Genomic DNA, 22,262 nt, shown 5'->3' with positions numbered 1-22,262 from the left:
AACATGAGGGAAGAGTGATAGGTACTTTCCTGTGTGTTAATCCCCACAATATACCCTTCAAAAGAAGTATAACATCTGAGCTCTTAGAAATGGGGATCTAGACCCAGAGAGTTGTCAGTCAACTAAAAATATATTTTAGTTCTGAGTGTGTTCCAAACACTGAATTCAAAATGAATATACACAGTTCCTGCTCTCAAGAATTTTATACTCAGCCTGGCAAGGAAAACAGATCTAAATACAACTGTAATTGCATTGTCATGTCTTAAGAGGTATGATAGAGGTAAATTCTAGATACAGGGATGGCTTCTCATGGAGGAAGACACACGAGACAAGCTTGGAAGGATCAGTAAGAGCTGGTTGGGTAGCAGGAAGGGACACTCCAAGTGGAGAGGGCAGCATGAGCAAAGTCATGGGTATGAGAAACAGCACTCCCTTTCTCAGGAAAGTGCAAAGAGGCAGTATCTGATGTAGGGATATTACAAGGGGTGGGAGCAGGGATCAGAAGAAGGATTTTTGGAGACACAGGTGGGGGTTAGATCTTGTGGAACTAGTAGGAGTCCTCTGAAAGGAGGTTGAACTTACGGGAGCCTTCAGCAAAGCAGGGGAGTAACTTGGTTGAATTTTGGCTCTAGAAAAATCACTTTGATGCCTACATAGATTGGTGTACAAGGCTGGGAGTAGGGAGGTTAGGATGTAGTAATGATAGTTCAAGTAAGAGATGAGAAAGGCAGAGGCAACAAAAGTACATTGCAGTTCTGTTCAGGTTTTAGTGACTAGTGGACACAGTGGCTGAGGGAGCTGTTTGTATTTAGGCATCATTCACCAAGGAAGTGAATAAAAGGTGAGCAGGTTTGAGATGAATGAATAAGGAAGATATAGTAGATACATACAATGGAGTGCTAGTCAGCCATACAAAAGAATGACATTTTGCCATTTGCAGCAACATGGATGGATCTAGAAGGCATTATGCTCAGTGAAGTTAAGTCAGAGAAAGACAAGTACTATATAATATTACTTATATGTAGAAGCAAAAAAAAATACAACAAACTAATGAATAAAACAAAAAAGAAGCAGACTTACAGATATAGAGAACAAAATAGTGGTTACCAGAGGGGAGGGAGGAGGGGCAATACCAGGGGAGGGTAAAAAAGAGTTATTTTGGTATTATATGAAATCATGTGTGTGAAACTTTTGAAAATTGTAAAGCACTATAGAATTTAAGAAATCTTTCATTCAGTAAAAAAAAAAAAAATCCATTAAAAAGTCTGATTTCAAAAGGTTAAAACTGAAAGGTGAGTGGGTTTGGGGTGGGATGTGATAGTGCTATCAGGAATGAACATATTCAATTTGTGGTGCCTGTAGGGCATTGAAGTAGAAATGTCTGGTAGGTGCTTTGAGTTTCTAGGCCAACTGACTCATTGTGGTTTGCCTGAGACTTTCTCACTCTTAAAGTCCCAAGTCTCAAGAAATCCTTCAGACCCAAGGAAACTGGAATGGCCTAAAGATCAGTAGAGTCTGGGCTAGAAAAAATGGTTTGGAATTTACAAAAGCCAAATGCATGAATGAGCATCCATAGGGAAAGTGGAGAGTGAGAAGAAAAGGTGACCAAAGATAGCTCCTGAGGAAACCAACCTTTGACAAATAATAGAGGAAGAGGAATTCATGAAGGAGCTCAGAAGGAAAGCCTAGAGAGGCAGAGATCTGAGGGGATGAGGTTGTGAAAACCAAGGGGGAAAATATTCTGTTAATGAAGAAATAGTCAACTGTGTTGAAGACTGCAGAAAATGGATGATTAGATTGGCTTTTGGAAGTAGTCAGGGCTGTTTGTTGGAGAAGGCAATGGCACCCCACTCCAGTACTCTTGCCTGGCAAATCCCATGGACGGAGGAGCCTGGTAGGCTGCAGTCCATGAGGTCGCTAGGAGTCGGACACGACTGAGTGACTTCACTTTCACTTTTCACTTTCATGCATTGGAGAAGGAAATGGCAACCCACTCCAGTGTTCTTGCCTGGAGAATCCCAGGGACGGGGGAGCCTGGTGGGCTGCCGTCTCTGGGGTTGCACAGAGTCGGACACGACTGAAATGACTTAGCAGCAGCACCAGCAGCAACAGGGCTGTTTGTAATGACAGAGTCATTTTGTTCTTAGGAATGAAATCAGCACAGGGATGGCCAGCAGGCAAGGAATTGGGATATAGACTTTTAAGAAACCATGTGGTGAAGTGACAGAGAAGGGTTATCTAGAAGAGGATACAGTGATGAGAGAGAGTTTTGAAAAAATTAGCGGGAGAGGAGCTTGTATATATGATAAAGGGAAGAAGTTAGTGGGGAAAGAGAGACTGAAGGCACAGGGAGGATAATTGTTGGAGTAAGTGGGAGGGATGGGGTCAAGAAACAGGTTGAACCAGAGCAGACTCCTCTTTTGAGACCAAAGGTATCAGTATGTGTGGGGAGTTTGTAGCAAGGTCATGTAGCCACTTAGCCACAGAGTTGGGATTTGAGTCAATGAGTGCCAGACTTCAAAAGCCATATTTTTCCTACCTCATCACAGAAAAATACATTCAAGCTCAATAAAAAATGTCTACACATATGCATAGTCACTTAGTGCTGCACACAGACAGATATGTGCTGTTGGTGAAATTGGGGAAGTAATTAGAGCAATTGGAACCAGGTGTATTTTCATCTGGGGAGCTTAGCAGGAAAGGTGAACTTTGAACAGAATTCTTGGAGAATTGGAAAATATGGTGAGGCCAGAATTAGTTTAACATTAAAAAAATTAAGTTGTTTTTCAAATTATACTTACTTATAAGAAATCTGTTTTGACAAAATAAGAAATTTGCTTCTTGTAGTATATAGATTCTTGGTAGATGAAATGGATGTAGAAATGTATTTACTCCATGTAGCAGCAGGACTGCTAGTCACCATCTCTCCCGTTTCCACTTTTCCTCTTCTTTTATAGCAATTGCATTTTTAAGTGAGATCATGGCTACTCAGCTAACCACTACTAACATTTCTTGCTAATGTTCTTGACCAAGTTCTGGCAAATTGGATGTGATCAGAAGTGACATGTACAATCCCTGGTTGTGCTTTTAAAGGGAGAGATGCGTCCTTTTGCCATCATCCCTCCTCCCTGCTGCTTGAATGCAGAGTAGTAACGGCCAGCCATCCTGGACCATGCCGATGAAGGCAGCATCCTGGGGATGGTGGAGCAGCAACGTAAGTGGGGTTGGGTCCTTACCATATATAAGCCATTGGTAATTTGGATTTGTATTACAGCATTTCAGCTATACACCCCACTGCTAGTAGGCAGACTCACGTGTGCATGCATGTGTGTGCTACCTCTGTTCAGTTGTGTCCACCTCTGCACGACCCTATGGACTGGGTCAGGCTCCTCTCTCCATGGGATTCTCCAGGCAAGAATACTGGAGTGGGTTGCTGTGCCCTCCTCCAGGGGATCTTCCCGACCCAGGGATCGAACCCACATCTCTTATGTCTCCTGCATTTGCAGGCAGGTTCTTTACTACTAGCGCCACTTGGGAAACCCTAAGTTACTTATTTTCTTTGCATGATTCATATACATTTATAGTATTATACTGATGTCTGAACTCTTTGCCTGTTTCAGCTTCCAGCTTTGTTCTTCTTTCTCAGAGTTGCTTTGGCTCTTCAGGATCTTTTGTGTTTCTGTACACGTTTTAGGATTGTTTTTTCCACTTCTGTGAAAATTGCCTTTGGAATTTTGATAGAACTTACATAGAATCTATAGTTGCTTTGGGTGTGCATGCTAAGTTGCTTCAGTAATATCTGACTCTTTGTGACCCCATGGACTGTAGCCTTCCAGGCTCCTCTGTCTGTGGGATTCTCCAGGCAAGAATACTAGAGTGGGTTGCCATTTCCTCCTCCAGGGGATCTTCCCAAGCCTGAGATTGAACTCTTGTCTCTTATGTTTCCTGCATTGTCAGGTGGGTTCTTCACCAGTAGCTCCAGCTGGGAAGTCTCCTCCTTTGGGTAAGTATGGACATTTTAACAATTAATTCTTCAAATCCATGAACATAGAATATCTTTCATTTGTTTGTGTCTGCTTTAATTTCTTTCATTAGAGTCTTATAGTTTTCTTTGTATGATCTTTCACTTCCTTGATTAAATTTATTCCTAAGTATTTTATTGTTTTTGGTGCTATTGTGAATGGGATAGTTTTCTGTATTTTTTAATATGTTTTGTTGTTAGTGCATAGAAAATGCACTGGCTTATTTCTGTATGTTGATTTTATATACTATAAGTTTATTGAATTTATTCGTTAGTTCTAACAGTTTTTTGGTTGAGTCTTTAGGATTTTTTATATATAAGATTATATCATCTGCAAATAACGACAATTTTACTTCTTCCTTTCTGATTAGATACCTTTTATTTCTTTGTCTTGCCTGATTTTATAGCTAGCATTTCCAGTAATATTAATATGTTGAATAATAGTGAGAGTGGGCACCCTTGTCTTATTCCTGATTTTAGAGGAAAAGCTTTCAAATCTTTCACCATTGAGTATGATGTTAGCTGTGGGTTTGTTGGAGAAGCTATCTACATTTTAGAATCAATTTATCATCTTCCATATGCAAAACCCTTTAGTTGACTTTTTATTTATTTATTTTTATTTTTGGCCGTGCTGGCTCTTCTCTTTGCAGTGATTTCTCTTGTCTCATAGCACAGCCTCTAGGCCCGTGGGCTTCCCTAGTTGAAGCACGCAGGCTCAGTAGTTGTGGCTCGCGGGCTCTAGAGTGCGGGCTTAGTAGTTGTGGCGCAGGGGCCTAGTTGTCCAAAGCATGTGGAATCTTCCAGGACCAGGGATCGAACCCATATCTCCTGCATTGGCGGGCAGATTCTTATCCACTGCGCTACCAGGCAAGTCCCAGTTGACTTTCTTTTAAAGAAGTTTCCTGTAAGAGCCAACTAGTGACTTCTCTTTACATCTCATTAGCTAGAACTACATCATATAACCATCTCTAGCAGCAAGAGTGACTGGAAAATGTATATGGACATACTGTACTCTGAATAAAATTGAGATTTTCCTCTTAAGAAAAAAGGAGAGAATGGACATTGTATAGGCAGCTAGCAAATTCTTAGTTGCTAATTCTTCCAAAATTACTGGAGATGAAGAAAGAAGAGAGGAAGTGATACCTTCTCCAATTATCAAATGAACAGAGTTCCATGGCTTTTGCTGTCCCAGCTGGAATCACATTGCCACAACTCGGGGAATTGCTGGTTCCTATTATTCCCTTGTCTGTTAGATTGAACTAGACTGAACAGGAGTGAAGAGCCTAGCAACTCTTCTAGTGAGATCTTCTGCTCCTAACTACCGTACTTTTATCTATTTCTTCTAGACTGTACAGAGACGAAGGAGCCTCTATTTGTATACTAAGACCCTAGCTTTCCTATATTTGTTGAAAGGGACTGAGAATGAAAAATCAAGCTGCATTAGTCTGGTTTCTCTGAGAAGCAGATACTGGGATGGTGCAAGGATTTTATTAGGGGAATTTGTGCAAGGCTTTGATTAGGGGGAATGCCTGTATGAGAGAAAATGGAGCAGGAGCTGGCAGAGCCATTAGACTGATGCAAGTCTAACCACAAATGAAAGAGAGAAGGAAGGAAGGTTGGGTAGAAGTGACCTTGACCATCGTGCAGCCTAAGAAAGGCTCAGCAGAGCCACTGTGGAATCCTTGAGCCAGCGTTGGCTACCAGAGGAGCCTGTTTCCCCAGAACAGGACTGCCTGCCATACCCTGTCATTGGCTAGGAGCAGCCTGTGGCAAGTGTGGCCTTGGTACAGAGGTAACAGTCTATATCAGGGTGCAGCAGGTAGGGACCTTGGTTATGATATTCCTATAGTTGGAGATCTGCAAGGCACAGTCTCCTGGCACTCTCAAAACCTTAATAAGCTTGTGCTGGAAATTAAAGAGAGTGCTGGATGCCGCCTACTTTTGTGAAATATAGAAATCCAAACTGGTTGACATCTGTTGCCATGAATTACTTTAGGAAAAAAGTGAAGTAATGGTGAATCAAAAGAGAAGGGATAAAGTATATTGGAAGTCCTCAGAAGTCTATAATATTAGAACTGAGTGATTCTTGAATTATTTTCTTAAGTTCGACTGAGTCTTCTTGATTAGGTGCCATTAGCTTTCTTAAAAATTTGAACAAAAACTTTTCGAATAGGTTGACTTCTCAGGTGCAGAATCATCTGTACCAGACATGTGGAGTGCAGCAACAGAGCGAAACAAAGAGGACAGGGTGTCCTCTGACTTGTTGATAGATTTACAGATGAGAATACTTTTGTGTGAAAAACAGACAATCTGGGCATCAGACAAGCAAGATATCAGACATCTCAGAATCAACTTTTTGTAGTAGTTTTATTTTGATTTTTTTACACTATCAAGCCCTAGTGTGGGCAAGCATAAGAAAGCACCAGACACTAAGCTCACCAAAACATTGCCCGGACAGGCATGTGATACCCACAGCAAAAGGACTTTCAAACCTGATTTATTCTTCTGTCTTCTCTCTAAATCACAATTTGTGCTGATAAGATGACCTAATTTACTTAAAAGTGAAATGGAGAAGCTCAATAAAAATTGAGCAAATCCTGGGTTTATGTGTTGAACATCCCCATTAGCAGAAAGACTACAGGCAGAGGGTGGGAGACATGCAGCCTGAAACTGGTTTTCACTCTCTTCAAGACTGAGAGATGAGAAAGCACATGAAATAGTCTCAATTCACCATTTTGCAGCCGGGAAGACCTAGAAGAAGAGGAGGAAAATGTTCTAAATAACCTGTTTTTCTGATTCTTTTCTCCCTCTTTACTGTAAATGGTCTAGCTGATAGTTTTCTTGCCGTTTCCTCAGGGAGCTAGTCCTCAAGAAAAAGCCATCAGTATCAAACAGTTTTCTCAGATGATTTTCATTTTCTCTGATGATTTTTTAGTTGCATTAATCAAGAATAATCCTGAAGTTCTTTTTGTCCTTTCATTCATTCTCCCAAGATACCTGTGAACCACTATTCATCCTTTTAACCTTCCCATCACCTGGTTATGGCTCTTCTTTTCTGCCTTGTGGGCAAGTCAAATCCTTTGAGAGAATTTACCAAACATATAATTTTATCAATGGCTGTTGGACCCTTCTTAGCTCTTGAGAGGTCCCACAGCTTGTGACCGAATGGCACATTTTAGGGATTTCTTCCCAAAGGAACTTATTAAAATGCAAAAGAATTTCCTTGCATATTTGAATCTTCTCCTGCAGCAATTTGAAGCTGTGAGCTCCAACTCTGTGAAATGGATTCTTAGATATCACCAGAGTCTATAAGGCTTGGAAATACTGCAGGACATTTGGTAAATTGAAAAGCAGCCTTGCGACTCTCTTCAGTATACAGGGGCAGTTTCAACACATTTTACAAGAGAAAGTAATGCAAAGAAAGAGTAATTTCAGTCTCCTCCACTGATTACCACTCTTAGAACTTTCCCTGTCCTCCCTCCAAGGGGGTTAGCAAGGGCAGCCGGTTGCAAGGCTGCAGCTGTTCTTAATTGTTGACTTTAACTTTGCAGTGGTCCCTGGTGAGAGAGGATGCCATATCTGCCCCCTGGAGTGGACTTACAGGTGTTGGAGAAATGTTTTCTTTCCTACGGGTTACTTGACACTCTTAACAGACAAGCTATTATGATATACCAGCTGACATCGGGAGACATGAGCTTAAATAGTGCCTGACTTCTTCCCGCGCTCATCTCACATATGGACCTGCTGAAAAATATATGCTTTCTCTGCATTTCCCCGTGCCCTGCCCCCTGCAGACGGGCAGGATACCTCGGCAGCAAAAGAGAATGTCAGGTGAAGATTGTTATGAACTTGCTCACAGCAGGCTTAGATTAAAATGGGTTCCAAACTGAAATGTCTTGTTTTAAAAAAATGAGTATATGAGAAATATTAGCTTTTTTTTAAACAAAAAGTAAAAATGCTAGTTGGGTAAAAACAAATCTGGTTTTACTTTTATTTGTTTTCTAAGAGTGAATACACTAGAATTTGGTTTCTGAGTTAGGGCTAGGTATACCTTCATGCTTGCTCTGTTGATGTTGTGATGGAGTTTCATTAACTGGCCGTGGATGTCGCATGTGCAGTTAGTAGCACAGTGACTGTGTTAATTTGAATGTATTAATATTAGCACAGTGATTGCTCCTCCTTCCTCCCTTAGGTGTTGAACACCCAGGGCTCCTTCCCCGGACTCCAGGCCTGTTCTGTCCACCTCTGACCAACCCCTCACTCTTACCCTGACAACCCACTTCTAGACCAGCACCTAGACTTCTATGTCTAGCCTGGTGTGCACATACTTCGTTCTGAAGAATGGCTACATTTGAAGGTGGAATGAGAGGGGTCAGAGCCTGCACATGCATGTGATCAGAGTTCCTCAGGTGCAGCTCAGAGCAAAGAAAAGGGTGCCCTGGACCTGGTCTCCATGTGTGTTCTTGCTGGAATCTAACACTGTTAGGGATGGGCCTGCATACTACCTCTCCTGCTGGCTGGTGCAATACTTCAGGAAAAAAAAAAAAAGGCAAACAAAACTGGGTTTTAATTTTAAAACTAGGTTAAATTTATCACTCATTTTAGGTTTTAAGGCGATTACATAGGAAAGTAGTCTCAATGGAAGCAGAAAGTGAAACTGACCAATTTGGGTCCCCTTTTAAAGATTCCTGAATTGCTTCCTTTGGCAGACAATGCATTATTCTGACATCGATTTGAATGTTTGAAAGTTATTGATACTTTAGTAAAGTACATCTAAAGGATGTATAGTAACATTCGGTTGCAGTGCAGTGAATGTTGAACAGTATTTAAGAAACCCACAAATGGTGCTGTCTTGACCGTTGTCCAGGTTCAGAGCTATGACAATAAGCACGATCACAGCACTCAGTTCTGTTAGTTCAAACACCTAGATTATTCAACCAGGTTACAGACTCCCCAGATTTATTATAGTGTCCAGCTTAGTAAGAGCTCAGTAAATATTTACTGTATTTTAAAAATTGACCCAGTGTCTGAAAATGTTTGGTTACATTAGTGTTTACAATAGTCCAAAACTGAGTCAGTGTAAATTTCATGGTGCTTCCACTTGTTTCAATGGCCTTGAAAGCCAACTCTAGCTTCCAAAGCCAACTGTGCTGATGACTGGTCAAAGATACTTTAAAGTGAAAAAGTAGAACTAATTTTTCCATTTACTGTCAAGTAGATGCAAGAATGTCCTCACCTCGGTGTTATTTGACTCATATCCAGAAAACTGGGGCCCACTTCAGTCTCAGCTTCATAATGGTTTCAGTCCATTCATTGGCCATTATCTCTTTGATCTTTAGTTCACTGGTTTGAAGTGGTTTAAGATAAATAATGCCCAATGATTTCCGATAGGTTCTATCCAGGAGGGTGTGTTATCTTTCTGTGATTGTGGATAAGTTTGGGAATGGGTGAAAGAGGAGTTGGATCATTGAAAAAGCAAGAGAATTCCAGAAAAACATCTACTTTTGCTTTATTGACTATGCCAAAGCCTTTGACTGTGTGGATCACAACAAATGTGGAAAATTCTGAAAGAGATGGAAGATGGGAATACCAGACCACCTGACCTGCCTCCTGAGAAATCTGAAGTTCAAGAACCAATAGTTAAAAATGGACATGGAACAACAGACTGGTTCCAAATCGGGAAAGAAATATGTCAAGGCTGTATATTGTAACCCTGCTTATTTAACTTATATGCAGAATACTTTTTGTGAAATGCTGGGCTGGATGAAGCACAAGCTGGAATCAAGATTGCTGGGAGAGATGTCAATAACCTCAGATTTGCAGATGACACCACCCTTATGGCAGAAAGTGAAGAACTAAAGAGCCTCTTGATGAAAGTGAAAAAGGAGAGTGAAAAAGTTGGCTTAAAACTCAACATTCAGAAAATGAGGATCATGGCATCTGGTCCCATCACTTTATGGAAAATAGATGGGGAAACAGTGGAAACAGTGACAGACTTTGTTTTTTTGGGCTCAAAAATCACTGCAGATGGTGACTGCAGTCATGAAATTAAAAGACGCTTGTTCCTTGGAAGAAAAGTTATGACCAACCTAGACAGCATATTAAAAAGCAGAGACAACAAAGGTCTGTCTAGTCAAAGCTATGGTTTTTCCAGCAGTCATGTATGTATGTTAGAGTTGGACTATAAAGAAACATGAGTGCCAGAGAATTGATGCTTTTGAACTGTGGTGTTGGAGAAGACTCTTGAGAGTCCCTTGGACTGCAAGGAGATCCAACCAGTCCATCCTAAAGGAGATCAGTCCTGAATATTCATTGGAAGGACTGATGCTGAAGCTGAAACTCCAATACTTTGGCCACCTGATGCAAAGAGCTGACTCATTTGAAAAGACCCTGATGCTGGAAAAGATTGATGGCAGGAGGAGAAGGGGACGACCGAAGATGAGATAGTTGGATGGCATCACTGATTCAATGGATTTGGATTTGGGTGGACTCTGGGAGTTGGTGATGGACAGGGAGGTCTGGCATGCTGCAGTCCATGGGGTCTCAAAGAGTGGGACACAAGTGAGTGACTGAACTGACTGACTGATAGAGGAGTTGTGTAATCAGAAGATTGATAGGCTCTGATGAGGGTATCCGCTGGGAGCCCAAGGTAATTCATGAAGTGATCCCAGCCTTCTACTTTGCCTTAAAGCACTGTGGGGTTTCCTTCCTAAGGATCCTATTTTTCACCTTGAACACCTTAATTCATATTTTATCTGTTATGTCCCCAAATGGCTTTAAATTTAGGTATTATTCAAATTGTGAACTTTGACCCATTAGTGTTGTTGAAGTTAAATTCATGAATCAAACCAGAACTGAAAAAAGAAGTAGAATTAAGCAGAGTAGAAGATATTAGAGCACTTCTTAGGCAACAGGGAAAGTATTGGTTTTGCAAAATTTTTGTTTCAATTGTTCATGTAGGAGACAGTACTGAAGAGTGCTATAAAATTTGTATTCTTTACGTGGGTAGTAATGAGAAGAATGTGAAACACACAGACTTAAGGCAAGTTGTTTGGTTTTTAGGCATATGGCAGGCATTAGGAAGGAGAGTGAGGGTTAGGGACAGGAGGCTTTCTGTGCGTAACTTCCACCACTCCATGTGGGTAGCCAGCCTCCCAGTTTGCCTACTCATTCAGGGCATACCTTTTGATTTTGCTTCTTTATCCCTGCTTTGTAAAGGACCATCATGAAATCAAAATATCCTTTAGTGAGTACCTTTCTGCTTGTAAGGTGCTTTTGTCCACTCCATCCCATTTTATTATGGATTCTAGATTCTAAAAGCTAGGTTCATCCCCAAGTGAAGGCCAGGTTCAACTTCCTGCCTCTGAGTCCTCCAGCAGGATATTCTCTAGCCTGTTTTGATGATTCATTGTTAATATAACCACTGCCTAGGAGGCGATTCATTTATCTAACCTTATTTCCTATGTCTGATTAACTCTTAACTTTTGAAGTTATGTTGCTATTACTTAAGATATAATTGGGCTTATGACATCTCTAGTAACCAAGAGGTGATATCAGAAGGGAGTGAAATAAGCACGTGGCACTGGGTTTCAAGCATGAAGGTTACAAGCGGAAGAGGATGGCTTCTGGATGCTAGGCAACTCCAGGGAGGCAGGGATGGCCCAACATCTCATTACTCACTGGTTAATGGAGGACTCCACTGAGAACTACAAACTCAAGCAGCCAGCTGTTTTTTAGAGGGATGGTTTTGTTGTAGTGTTGTCAAACTACCAGTCTGGGGGCCCAACTATTCCACTCTGGGATCCTGTTATTGCTAGCAATCTACCTCCTCCAATTCAGTTGCTATTTATTGAGAGCCTGCTAGTCTTCTTCCCCTGGGGATCTATACAGAAACGGTAGAACTCTGGGATGAAAAGAGGGAGGCTTACCTCTAGGACATTTGGTTAGTGGGACCTATTTATTTTCAAACCTCTTTCATCAAGTAACACCAGCTAATGCTAAAGAGAGTGAAAGTCATACTGGCTGCGTGTCTCTGTTGAAAGCTCCTCGCATTCACCAAAAAAACAACAAAAAAAGCTGCCTCTTTGGAGGGGAACTCTTAAGCCTAGAAGGAGTTAAGCTGTGTGTCTGCACAGTGCGGCTTTGTTCTGGCAACGTCCCATTAGTTTAGGTCATTTCTGATGACTTCACTCTCCTGGTGACATCAGCCTCTAATCTCCTGAAGGTGAATTCATGTGCGATTGCTTCAGAATGCTCACTCCCTGAGTTCCAGGCCATTCCCGTTGATATATGGACAGAGCCTGTCTTTCCCAGGCCGCAGTCTGGTCTGTGCGCCGTGTTTGTGCTTACCATATCATATTACCGTGTGGACATTATGTCACTAACTGGCACAGCCCGGCTCAAAAACTGAAATGTGCTTTTGCAAGCAAAAAACCAAAAGCTAACATCACCTCTCCCCGTGCCCTACCCCAGGTATAAAATGAAAAGGATAGAAGGATGGTTTGACTGTATTCCGGTGGGTTATTTTTCTAACTGCTCTCTCTTCTGCACCCTCTAAGTGGTCTGCATGCTGATAGTATGTTTGTCTTAGTTTTCGGTTTATTACACCCACTAACTCTTGAATATGTTTGGTTACTGATGGCACAAATTAAATCTAAGACCTTGAAATAATTTAGTTTAGACTGTTCTAAAGTATCAAGCCTGTAAATGAAAGTAGCCTGTTTACCTTCTAAGACCATTTCCTTTCCTCTGCCTTTCAGATGTCATGAAAGAATAAAGAGTTGTCAAGAAAGCAGCCTGGGCTTGTTGGGTGGGTGTCCACTTCAACCACAGTGGTGTAGCTGTGCACGTGCCCCAAGTGCTGAGAGGGACACGATGCCTCTGAGCTGCGGCACACAGCCTGGGAGGGTCCCTGGAGCTTGCCCAGTCTTAGACCAGTGTAAGCGTAGGTTATGCCCCTTTCTGCCCTTCCCCTGTTAGCCGCAGGCTGTGGTGACACGCAGTTATGTCAGTGTGGATTCAGAATGCTACAGGGTCTCCCTGAGCCCCGCTATTTCCCCATGGCTCCCACCATTGCAGGGAAGTTAATGTGTTCTGTTTGGGATTCTGTGTCCTCAGATGGGACCTGGACTGAAATGAGGCAGAGGAGGGGAGCCTGTCTGCAGAGAAGCAGAATCCCCACAGCATTTTCAGCCCTGTGCATTCATTTCTTCTTCTGATTAATGGCTCTTGGCAGTCAACAGTACCTTCTGGTGTTCGGAGCTAGCAGGGTATGCACTGGGGTTTAAAATCACATCAGAAATATTTCATAGTAACATAGTATTTTTAAGAGGAGAGCCTAGTGTTTAAACAAGCCAATACAATGCCACTGCCACTATTTATCTTCATTTCATATGAAGGGAAAGAAAGACGTGAATAGAACAATTCACCCTTACAGGCGTCACAGTGCAGTTTTCCAATAGTAATGACCGCCTCAATTTGGTTTGGGGGTCATCTACAGACTACAGGGCTACTGAAAAGATACTTTATTTTTTCACAAAATAAAATCAGAGGCTCTTTTTTTTTTGAGGAAGGAAATAAAGCCCCTGGATGACGTGCCAATAAAATTTTAAACGCAGGGATAATTAGGCTTTCTGAGTTTCAGGTCTGTTTTAGTTGAGGGTGGGGGTGGGGTGGAAGATTGACTGCATCAGAGGAAAGTTGTGCTATCTTAGTCCAGGATGCTGGCACCATTACCGTTCACATCTGCTCACGACGTACGAAGATATTGGACTTTTTAAAGGTCTGGTATGAAGTAAGCCAACTTCCTTCCTCCTCCTGCTGCATCTCCAAGGAGGTGCAAATATTAGAGGAGCCTCTTTACAAACACATTTTCAATGCCATTCTCTTTCTTGGTTCATGTAGAGAAGAAAATAGAGAAAAAAGGAATAAAGAAAAGCCCAGAAACCTAATGAAAATAAGTGAGGTTTAAAAATTCGTGTTTTGTGCCCAAATTCTTACTTGGTGTCTTCTAACAGCATGACGGTTTTACAGGCACACAGTTTATATGTGCATGTGCTTTATACGTGCCCATGTTTGTTCCCTTCCCTGCAAATGAGTACTCCCGAGGTATTGAGCTCTCCCAGTTTCCTGCTTCCTGCAGGCTTCTGGAGAATAAGAAGGTAAAGCCTGAGAGAACTGCAGGAACTCTACTTTCCTAGCAGTGAGATGCTTCACATGGGTGATTGGGCTGTAGTCTAATTTGGGGATGAAAGTAGAGGTAGGTGTTTGCCTATTCAGGTGGGAGGGCATGGGTGGGGTGTAATGAAGAGCCCTGGAGAAGCTGAGCCTTGTATCGTTCCCATATGCACTACTGGGTGTTCTTGGGGCGGGGATGCTTTCTTTCTGTTTCTGAGGAGATTGAGAGATGTCTGCTTTTGCAGTTGGAGAGGAAAGGCTGACAGTATCAACCTAGGTAGTTTTCTCATGGTGTCATTACTCTGGTGATGACATAAACCACCAATCCTGCAAACTAGTGGGCTCATTGATGAGCATGTGCTGCCGTCTGTGTGCTGAGTACTCGTCCTCAGGATGCGATTGCTGAGTCACTACTGGGGCATACTTCCACCCAGTCTGGGATCAGAGGTTGACTGCATAGTGTTTGACTCCACTGTTTCATTAACTCCTGCACCCCAGGGGGAAAGCCTTCCACTCCCTACCTCCCTCTTGGAGTATTTTGCTTGGATTAGGTTCATGCCATGCTCTGCAGCAGCACCACCATCAGTTTGATGCAGACTTGGGATGATGCTGGTAGCTGGAGGTATAGAAGAGAGGGAACCTATCCCTAAAAGGCTGATGTGCACGTGCACATCCATCAAAGTGTGTGATGGGCACACTCACATCAGCAGATCTTTCACTGAAACTCTGCCATCTCCTCTCGGTCTGACCCTGAGAGAGAACTGTAGCCCCATATTTATCATTAGTCCTGGGACTCTGGTTCAGAAGGGAAGAAGTTCCTGCTGGAGCTATCAGTGCCTGCAGCCCGCAGGATTATAAACACATATGTAGCTGATGATAGGTATTAGTTTATTTGGGGCTTCTCCAGTGGCTCAGATGGTAAAGCATTTGCCTACAATGCGGAAGACCTGGGTTCAATCCCTGGGTGGGGAAGATACTCTGGAGAAGGAAATGGCAACCCACTCCAGTACTCTTGCGTGGAAAATCTCATGGACAGAGAAGCCTGGTAGGCAACCGTCCATGGGGTCGCAAAGAGTCGGACACAACTGAGTGACTTCACTTTCACTTTCACTTTCTCCAGTGGCTCAGGGTTAAGAATCCCCCTGCAATGCAGGATACGTGGGTTCGATCCCTGGGTTGGGAAGATCTCCTGGAGAAGGAAATGGCATCCCACTCCAGTATTCTTGCCTGGGAAATCCCATAGACAGAGGAGCCTGGCGGGCCATGGGGGCGTTGCAAGGAGTCGGACATGACTGGCGACTGAGCACACCTAGCACACGCACCCTGTCTAGAGGCCGGCTGAGGGGCTTCTGACAACGTGTGCACATGCATTTCCTGACCTGCCCCCCTGCCAAGCTCCTTTGAGTTTGTGATCTGATGAGAAGTCCCCACCAGGACCACCTCAGGAGGTCCTCATTTAGCCACAGTAGTCACCACAGGGTTTGGCTTGTGAATGCTGGGGCACTCATGTCTCGATATGACACCTTCATCTTTGTTTCCTGTGTCTAGAGCAGAGTCTGGCATGCACAGGCACTGGGGAACTGCTTGATGAGTTGATCTGTTGAAATCAATAAAAAATTTGCTGACTAAAATAAACTCTGAACACAAAAGCAATCTATAGATAAAACATTAAGTTTCAGTGATCCAAAGTGTACAAAACATGTAGTTCAGGAAGCAACAGTTAGAACTGGACATGGAACAACAGACTGGTTCCAAATAGGAAGAGGAGTTCGTCAAGGCTGTATATTGTCACCCTGTTTATTTAACTTCTATGCAGAGTACATCATGAGAAACGCTGGACTGGAAGAAACACAAGCTGGAGTCAAGATTGCTGGGAGAAATATCAATAACCTCAGATATGCAGATGACACCACCCTTATGGCAGAAAGTGAAGAGGAACTAAAAAGCCTCTTGATGAAGGTGAAAGTGGAGAGTGAAAAAGTTGGCTTAAAACTCAACATTCAGAAAACGAACATCATGGCATCTGGTCCCATCACTTCATGGGAAATAGATGGGGAAACAGTGGACACGGTGGCAGACTTTATTTTTTGGGGTTCCAAAATCACTGCAGTTGGTGACTGCAGCCATGAAATTAAAAGATGCTTACTCCTTGGAAGGAAAGTTATGACTAACCTAGATAGCATATTCAAAAGCATAGACATTACTTTGCCAACAAAGGTTCGTCTAGTCAAGGCTGTGGTTTTTCCTGTGGTCATGTATGGATGTGAGAGTTGGACTGTGAAGAAGGCTGAGCGCTGAAGAATTGATGCTTTTGAACTGTGGTGTTGGAGAAGACTCTTGAGAGTCCCTTGGACAGCAAGGAGATCCAACCAGTTCATTCTGAAGGAGATCAGCCCTGGGATTTCTTTGAAAGGAATGATGCTAAAGCTGAAACTCCAGTACTTTGGCCACCTCATGCAAAGAGTTGACTCCTTGGAAAAGACTCTGATGCTGGGAGGGATTGGGGGCAGGAGGAGAAGGGGACAACAGAGGATGAGATGGCTGGATGGCATCACTGACTAGATGGACGTGAGTTTTGAGTGAACTCCGGGAGTTGGTGATGGACAGGGAGTCCTGGCGTGCTGCGATTCATGGGGTCGCAAAGAGTCGGACACGACTGAGCAACTGAACTGATCTGATCTGATCTGATCTTGATATATGTTTACAAATCCACCTACTTTTCTTCCATTTGACATATTTTAATAGTGTGGTCATGGAGTGGGCTTCCAAAAAAGGTTAAATCTAAGGATGAGGATTTGCGGTTTTCTCCAAAATGGTGGATCGTAATCTAGCAGTTTGTTGGTCTGCTGTTTAACTTTTCTGTTAAGGAATTCAGGGAGGTGTATTCCATAGAGCTGGCTTCTCAGATGATTTTTTTCTCCTTTTAATATTCTCATCCAATCCATGAGCAAGATACAGCTCTTCATTTATTTTGATCTTAAATTCTTTCAGTAATATTTTCTTATTTTCCTAAGTATTCTGTATTTTTTGATGTTGTTATGCATGGTGTTTTTTAAAAAAATTTATATTGATTGTTTATTGCTTGTATGTAGAAATACAATTGTTTTTTGTACATTGTATTATAATGCTACAACCTTGCTGTGTTAGCTCACTTTTTAGTTCTTTTTAGTAGCTTCTTTGTATATTCCATCAGATTTTCCACACAGATAATCATGTCATCTTCTTCCTTTTACTTCTTGCTTTCTAATATTTATATCTCTAATTTTTATTTCTTACCTTATTGTATTGGTTATATCCTTCATTATAGTGTTGAATAAAAGCAGTAAAAATAGACATTTTTGTCTTGTTCTTGATCTTAGAGGAAGTGTGATGTTGACTCTAGTTTTTTTTTGTAGATATCCTTTGTCCATTTGAAGAAGTTCCCTTCTATTCCTAGTTTGCTAAGTTTTTTTTTTTTTTTAATCAGAATGTAGGTTGGATTTTGGCATATCCTTTTTATACATATATTGAAATGATAAATGGCTCTTCTTTTTGTTTGTTAATATTGTGAATTAAGTTGATTGATTTTTGAAGGTTAAATCAGCCTTGCATCCCTGGGACAAATTGCACTTGGTTATGATGTCTTATCCTTTTTATATATTGTTGAATCTGATTTGCTAAAATTGTGTTTTGAATTTTTGCATCTATATTTATGAGAAATATTGGACTGTAGTTTTATTTTCTTGTAATGTCTTTAGTTTTTTTGTTACTAGTGTAATGATAGCCTTGCAGAATGAATTGGAAAATAGTTCCTCCTCTTTAATCTTCTGGAAGAGTTTGTGTAAAAATTGTATTGTTTCTCCCTTACATGTTTAGTTCTCTCATAGTTCAGTTGGTAAAGAATTCGCCAGCAATGCAGGAGACCCTGATTGGATTCCTGGGTTGGGAAGATCCTCTGGAGAAGGCATAGGCTACCCTGTCAATCTTCTTGGGCTTCTCTTGTAGCTCAGTTGGTAAAGAATCTGCCTGCAATGCAGGAGACCTGAGTTTGATCCCTGGATTGGGAAGATCCCCTGGAGAAAGGAAAGGCTGCCCACTCCAATATTCTGGCCTGGAGAATTCCATGGACTGTATAGTCCATGGGGTCACAAAGAACTGGACATTACTGAGTGACTTTCACTTTCACTGCTGAAGTCTTTGGGTCTGGAATTGTCTTTGTAGGAAGAGTTTTAACTATGAATTTAACATTTTTAGAAATAAAGGACTATTTAAGTAACTTATTTATTTTGTGTGAGTTGTGGTAATTTGTGTCTTTCAAGGGATTTTTCCATTTCACTTAAGTTATCAGATTTATTGTCATAAGGTTTTTAACAATATTTTGTTCTTTTCCTTTTAATATCTGTAGAATCTGTAATGATGTTGCTTCTCTCCTTGATGATAATCATAAAACGAGTCTTCTCTCTTTTTTTCTTACTAATCTTGGTAGAGGTTTGTCAATTTTATGACAATTTTTTGCCTTTTTTTGGTTTCATTAATTTTCTCTATATTTTTCTTTTTACTATTTCATTGATTTCTCCTCTGATTTTTTTTTTTAACTTGTTTACTTTGCTAGTTTCCTTAATTGGAAGCTTTATGCTATTGATTTGGTTCCCTTTTTAATGTAGGCATTAGAATGATATATTTTCCTTTAAATTGTTGCTTTAGGAGTGTCTCACAGATTTTGATATATTGCATATTCATATTCATTTTCATTCATTTAGTATACCTTCTAATTTCCCTTTTGATTATGTTTTGATTTATGGGTTATTTAAAAGCACTTTATTTAGTTTCTAAATATTTAGGAGATTTTTCCACAGAGAATTCTTCTATTGATTTCTAATTTAATTCCATTGTGGTCAAAGAACATATTTTGTATGACCTGCCTCTTTTTAAATGTATTGAGACTTCTTTTATAGCCAGGAATATGGTTTATCTTGGTAATGGTCAGTGTGAGGTTGAAGAAAAAGTATATTTTCTGTTGTTGAATGGAGTGTTCCATAAATATCAGTTAGATCAAGATGGTTGATAGTATTTTTCAAATTTCTATATCCTTACTGATTTTCTCTACAATTATTCAATCAATTATTAAGAGAGGGTTTGAAATCTCTGAAGGTAGTGGGGACTCCGATTTTATATTGTACAGGTATATTAGACTGTTTGAAGTTGTACTATAGCTAACACTCTGTTAATTGTGTTTTGGTCTTTTTCCTCTTTGTGTTTTACTTATTTTAGTGATTTTTTTTTTCTGCAATGTCTTTTCTTCTGTCACTTCTTTACAGTGGTGTTTTCATCTCTAGAAGTTTGGTTTGAGTCTTTTTTTTTTTTGGTAATATATTCCCCCCTCTCAACATTCTGAATATATGGAATACAATTAAAATACCTTTTAAAATGCTCTTGTCTGTTAATTTTAACATCTGTGTGTTTTGGGTTGGTTTTGATTGGTTGATTTTTTCTCCTCAATATTTTCCTGTTTCTTTGCATGTCCAGTAATTTTTGGTAGAGTGACAGCTTTATAAATTCTACATATTCATGTAGAACTCATCTGTTGAGTTCTGGTTATTTTTTTTCTTATAAATATCTTGAACTCTGTTCTGGGCTTAGATGTAGTTAAGTTACTTAAGAATTGTTTGATCCTTTGAAATCTTACCTTTAATATTTGTGAGGTGGGAGTGAAACACTGCTTAGTCTGGGGGCTATTGTTTCCCACTACTGCGGCAAGAAGGGCTTCCCTGAAGGCTCAGATGGTAAAGAATCTGCCTGCAATGCAGGAGACCTGGGCTCAATCCCTGGGTCGGGAAGATCCCCTGGAGAAGGGAATGGCTGCCCACTCCAGTATTCTTGTCTGGAGAATTTTATGGACAGAGGAGTCTGGGGGGCTACAGTCCTTGGGGTCACAAAGAGTTGGACACAACTGAGCAACTAACATACACTGAAGCAAGAACTTTCTGATTATTCAGTTCTCTGTAAATTATGAGGTTTTTCAGTCTGGTGGGGGGATTCTTTTCCTGTCCTTTCATGAGCTCCAGGAACTGTTCTTTGTAATTCTCTGGCCTCTGCTAGTTTCTTCCCATGTACACACTGATTAGTATTCTGCTGAATCCTCAAGGGGGACTTGCTGTGGATGTCCAGTTTTCTTGCCCTGCAGCTCTTTCTTCTCCTGCCAGCCAGCCAACTTTAGCCATGTTGGTCTTTGGAAACTCTTAGCTGCATCTCTTCACCATAGGGAGTCTGTTAGACTACATCCTGTTTCCTCTGTCAGGACCTGAAAACCACGCCATGGCAGTAAACTGGCGCTGTTGTAGGGCTCTCCTCTTTCATCTTCTATCTTGTGTTTTCTCCCAGGTTCTGTCCTGATAATTAATTGCCATCATTTTAACTTCCTAATGCCATCAAACATATGTTTTTTTTATACTTTTAATCTATTTTTTCTAGTATTCTTTTGCAAAAGATTTGGTAGTAATTACTGTCTGCAACTGTTGGAATAAGAAACCCCAAACCTTTCAATTTCCATCAAGTTTTTCCCAGAGAAGTAAGTGGTTATTCTGGTCTGGTGGGGTCCCAGGTAGAGTAGAGTCTGAGTGAGATTCAAAGCTGGGAATCCAGCATGTCCGACAGTTCTTGTGGAAGAGCCTCTTCTCTGGTTAGGATTGAGGAGACATTTGAGAGGGTGCTGATCCTGAAGGGAGAAGGAGCCAAACAAATGAATTTCACCCAAGAACTGAATCTAGGTTATCAAAGAAGAGGAGGGGTGAGTATGATGTCAGTCACTCTTACCCCTTTTTGTCCAGCTCCCACTGGATTTATAAAGAGTTGACTAGAGAGAGTTGACTGTATGTTAAAACAGAAAGGGTACTTTTACTCGATATTCTGCCAAAAATAAAAAAGGAGCCAGAGGCCCTCCATCAGCAGCTGGGAGCAAGAACCAGTGAAATTTGAGTTATTACTGTTAATATGACCCTTTAAGAACACCCTGGCTAGTGAGGTTTGAAGAAATCAAGTTACACAGGGGCCAGGTTAGCCTGGAGCCAGCTGAAACTTTATGGCGCTTCGTTAGTAAAAAGAGTCCTTGGCACAAACCAGTTGTCCATCAGAAACTATCCTGAGGCCAGAAACTCATTTTACCTTGATCCCAGAATGTCCATCAGATGGTGTGGCTCTTGCCTGGGACTCATATTTTTCTGGGCTGGTACTCAGAGAGATTGACTTGAGGTCCTTACATTTTGCAACGAGTCATACGTAAGGCCAGGTTTGCTGAGACTTAATGTGGCAATTTGTTGCTAACCTGAAGGCGTTGTGCAGATATAAAATGATTAATCTGATGCATAAAATGAAAGACAGGTAGTGGAGGTAGGGCGGGGGAAGCTATTTCCAATGAACATAGCTCTAGTTCATAAGATTAAATCTATATTTCACTCAGCAGAAGGTACGAATCTGTATTGCATTAACTCTGCAATTCTAACCAAAACAAAGACAGGATGGCAAATATTTAAACAGTGATTAAAACGTTGCCCAGGCAATAGGAAATGTCTCCTCTTGCCAACTGTTTGCTTGGACGGAATGAAATGAGGGGCACACAAACCTTGTCTTCCTAGTTGCTCTCAGGGACCCTTCTCTGTCACAAAGTCAGCACCCTCAATCATTGAGTCCAGTGGATCCCACGGAAAGACCCTATTGAGAAAGAACTCTGACATCTGATAAAGGCTGAAAGGGTCTTCAATATATATTTTTCTTTTAACATATTTTACTTATAAAAATGGCAGGGTTAATAAGAGCAGATTTCTCTACCAGAAGTTTGAATGCTTAATTCAAAACAAACCCATATTTGATTGGTAGTATAATTCTCCCCTACCTCCCTCATTTGACTCTTTGCCAGCTGTTAGTCTAATTGCAGTGGTGGCAGCCTGAGATTCTACAGCCCTCAAGGGCGACTTGAAGGAAATGTTGCCATGACTAATTATGGTGATGCCATGATTGAAAGTCATACTCTGCTTTTGAATGGCCTAAAATGACATGGCAGCACAGACTCATGTAAGGACATCCCCACAAA

This window comes from Bubalus bubalis, chromosome 13 (assembly GCF_019923935.1).
Source record: "Bubalus bubalis isolate 160015118507 breed Murrah chromosome 13, NDDB_SH_1, whole genome shotgun sequence".
In the NCBI taxonomy this organism is placed as follows: domain Eukaryota; kingdom Metazoa; phylum Chordata; class Mammalia; order Artiodactyla; family Bovidae; genus Bubalus; species Bubalus bubalis.
This window is presented reverse-complemented; position numbering follows the sequence as displayed.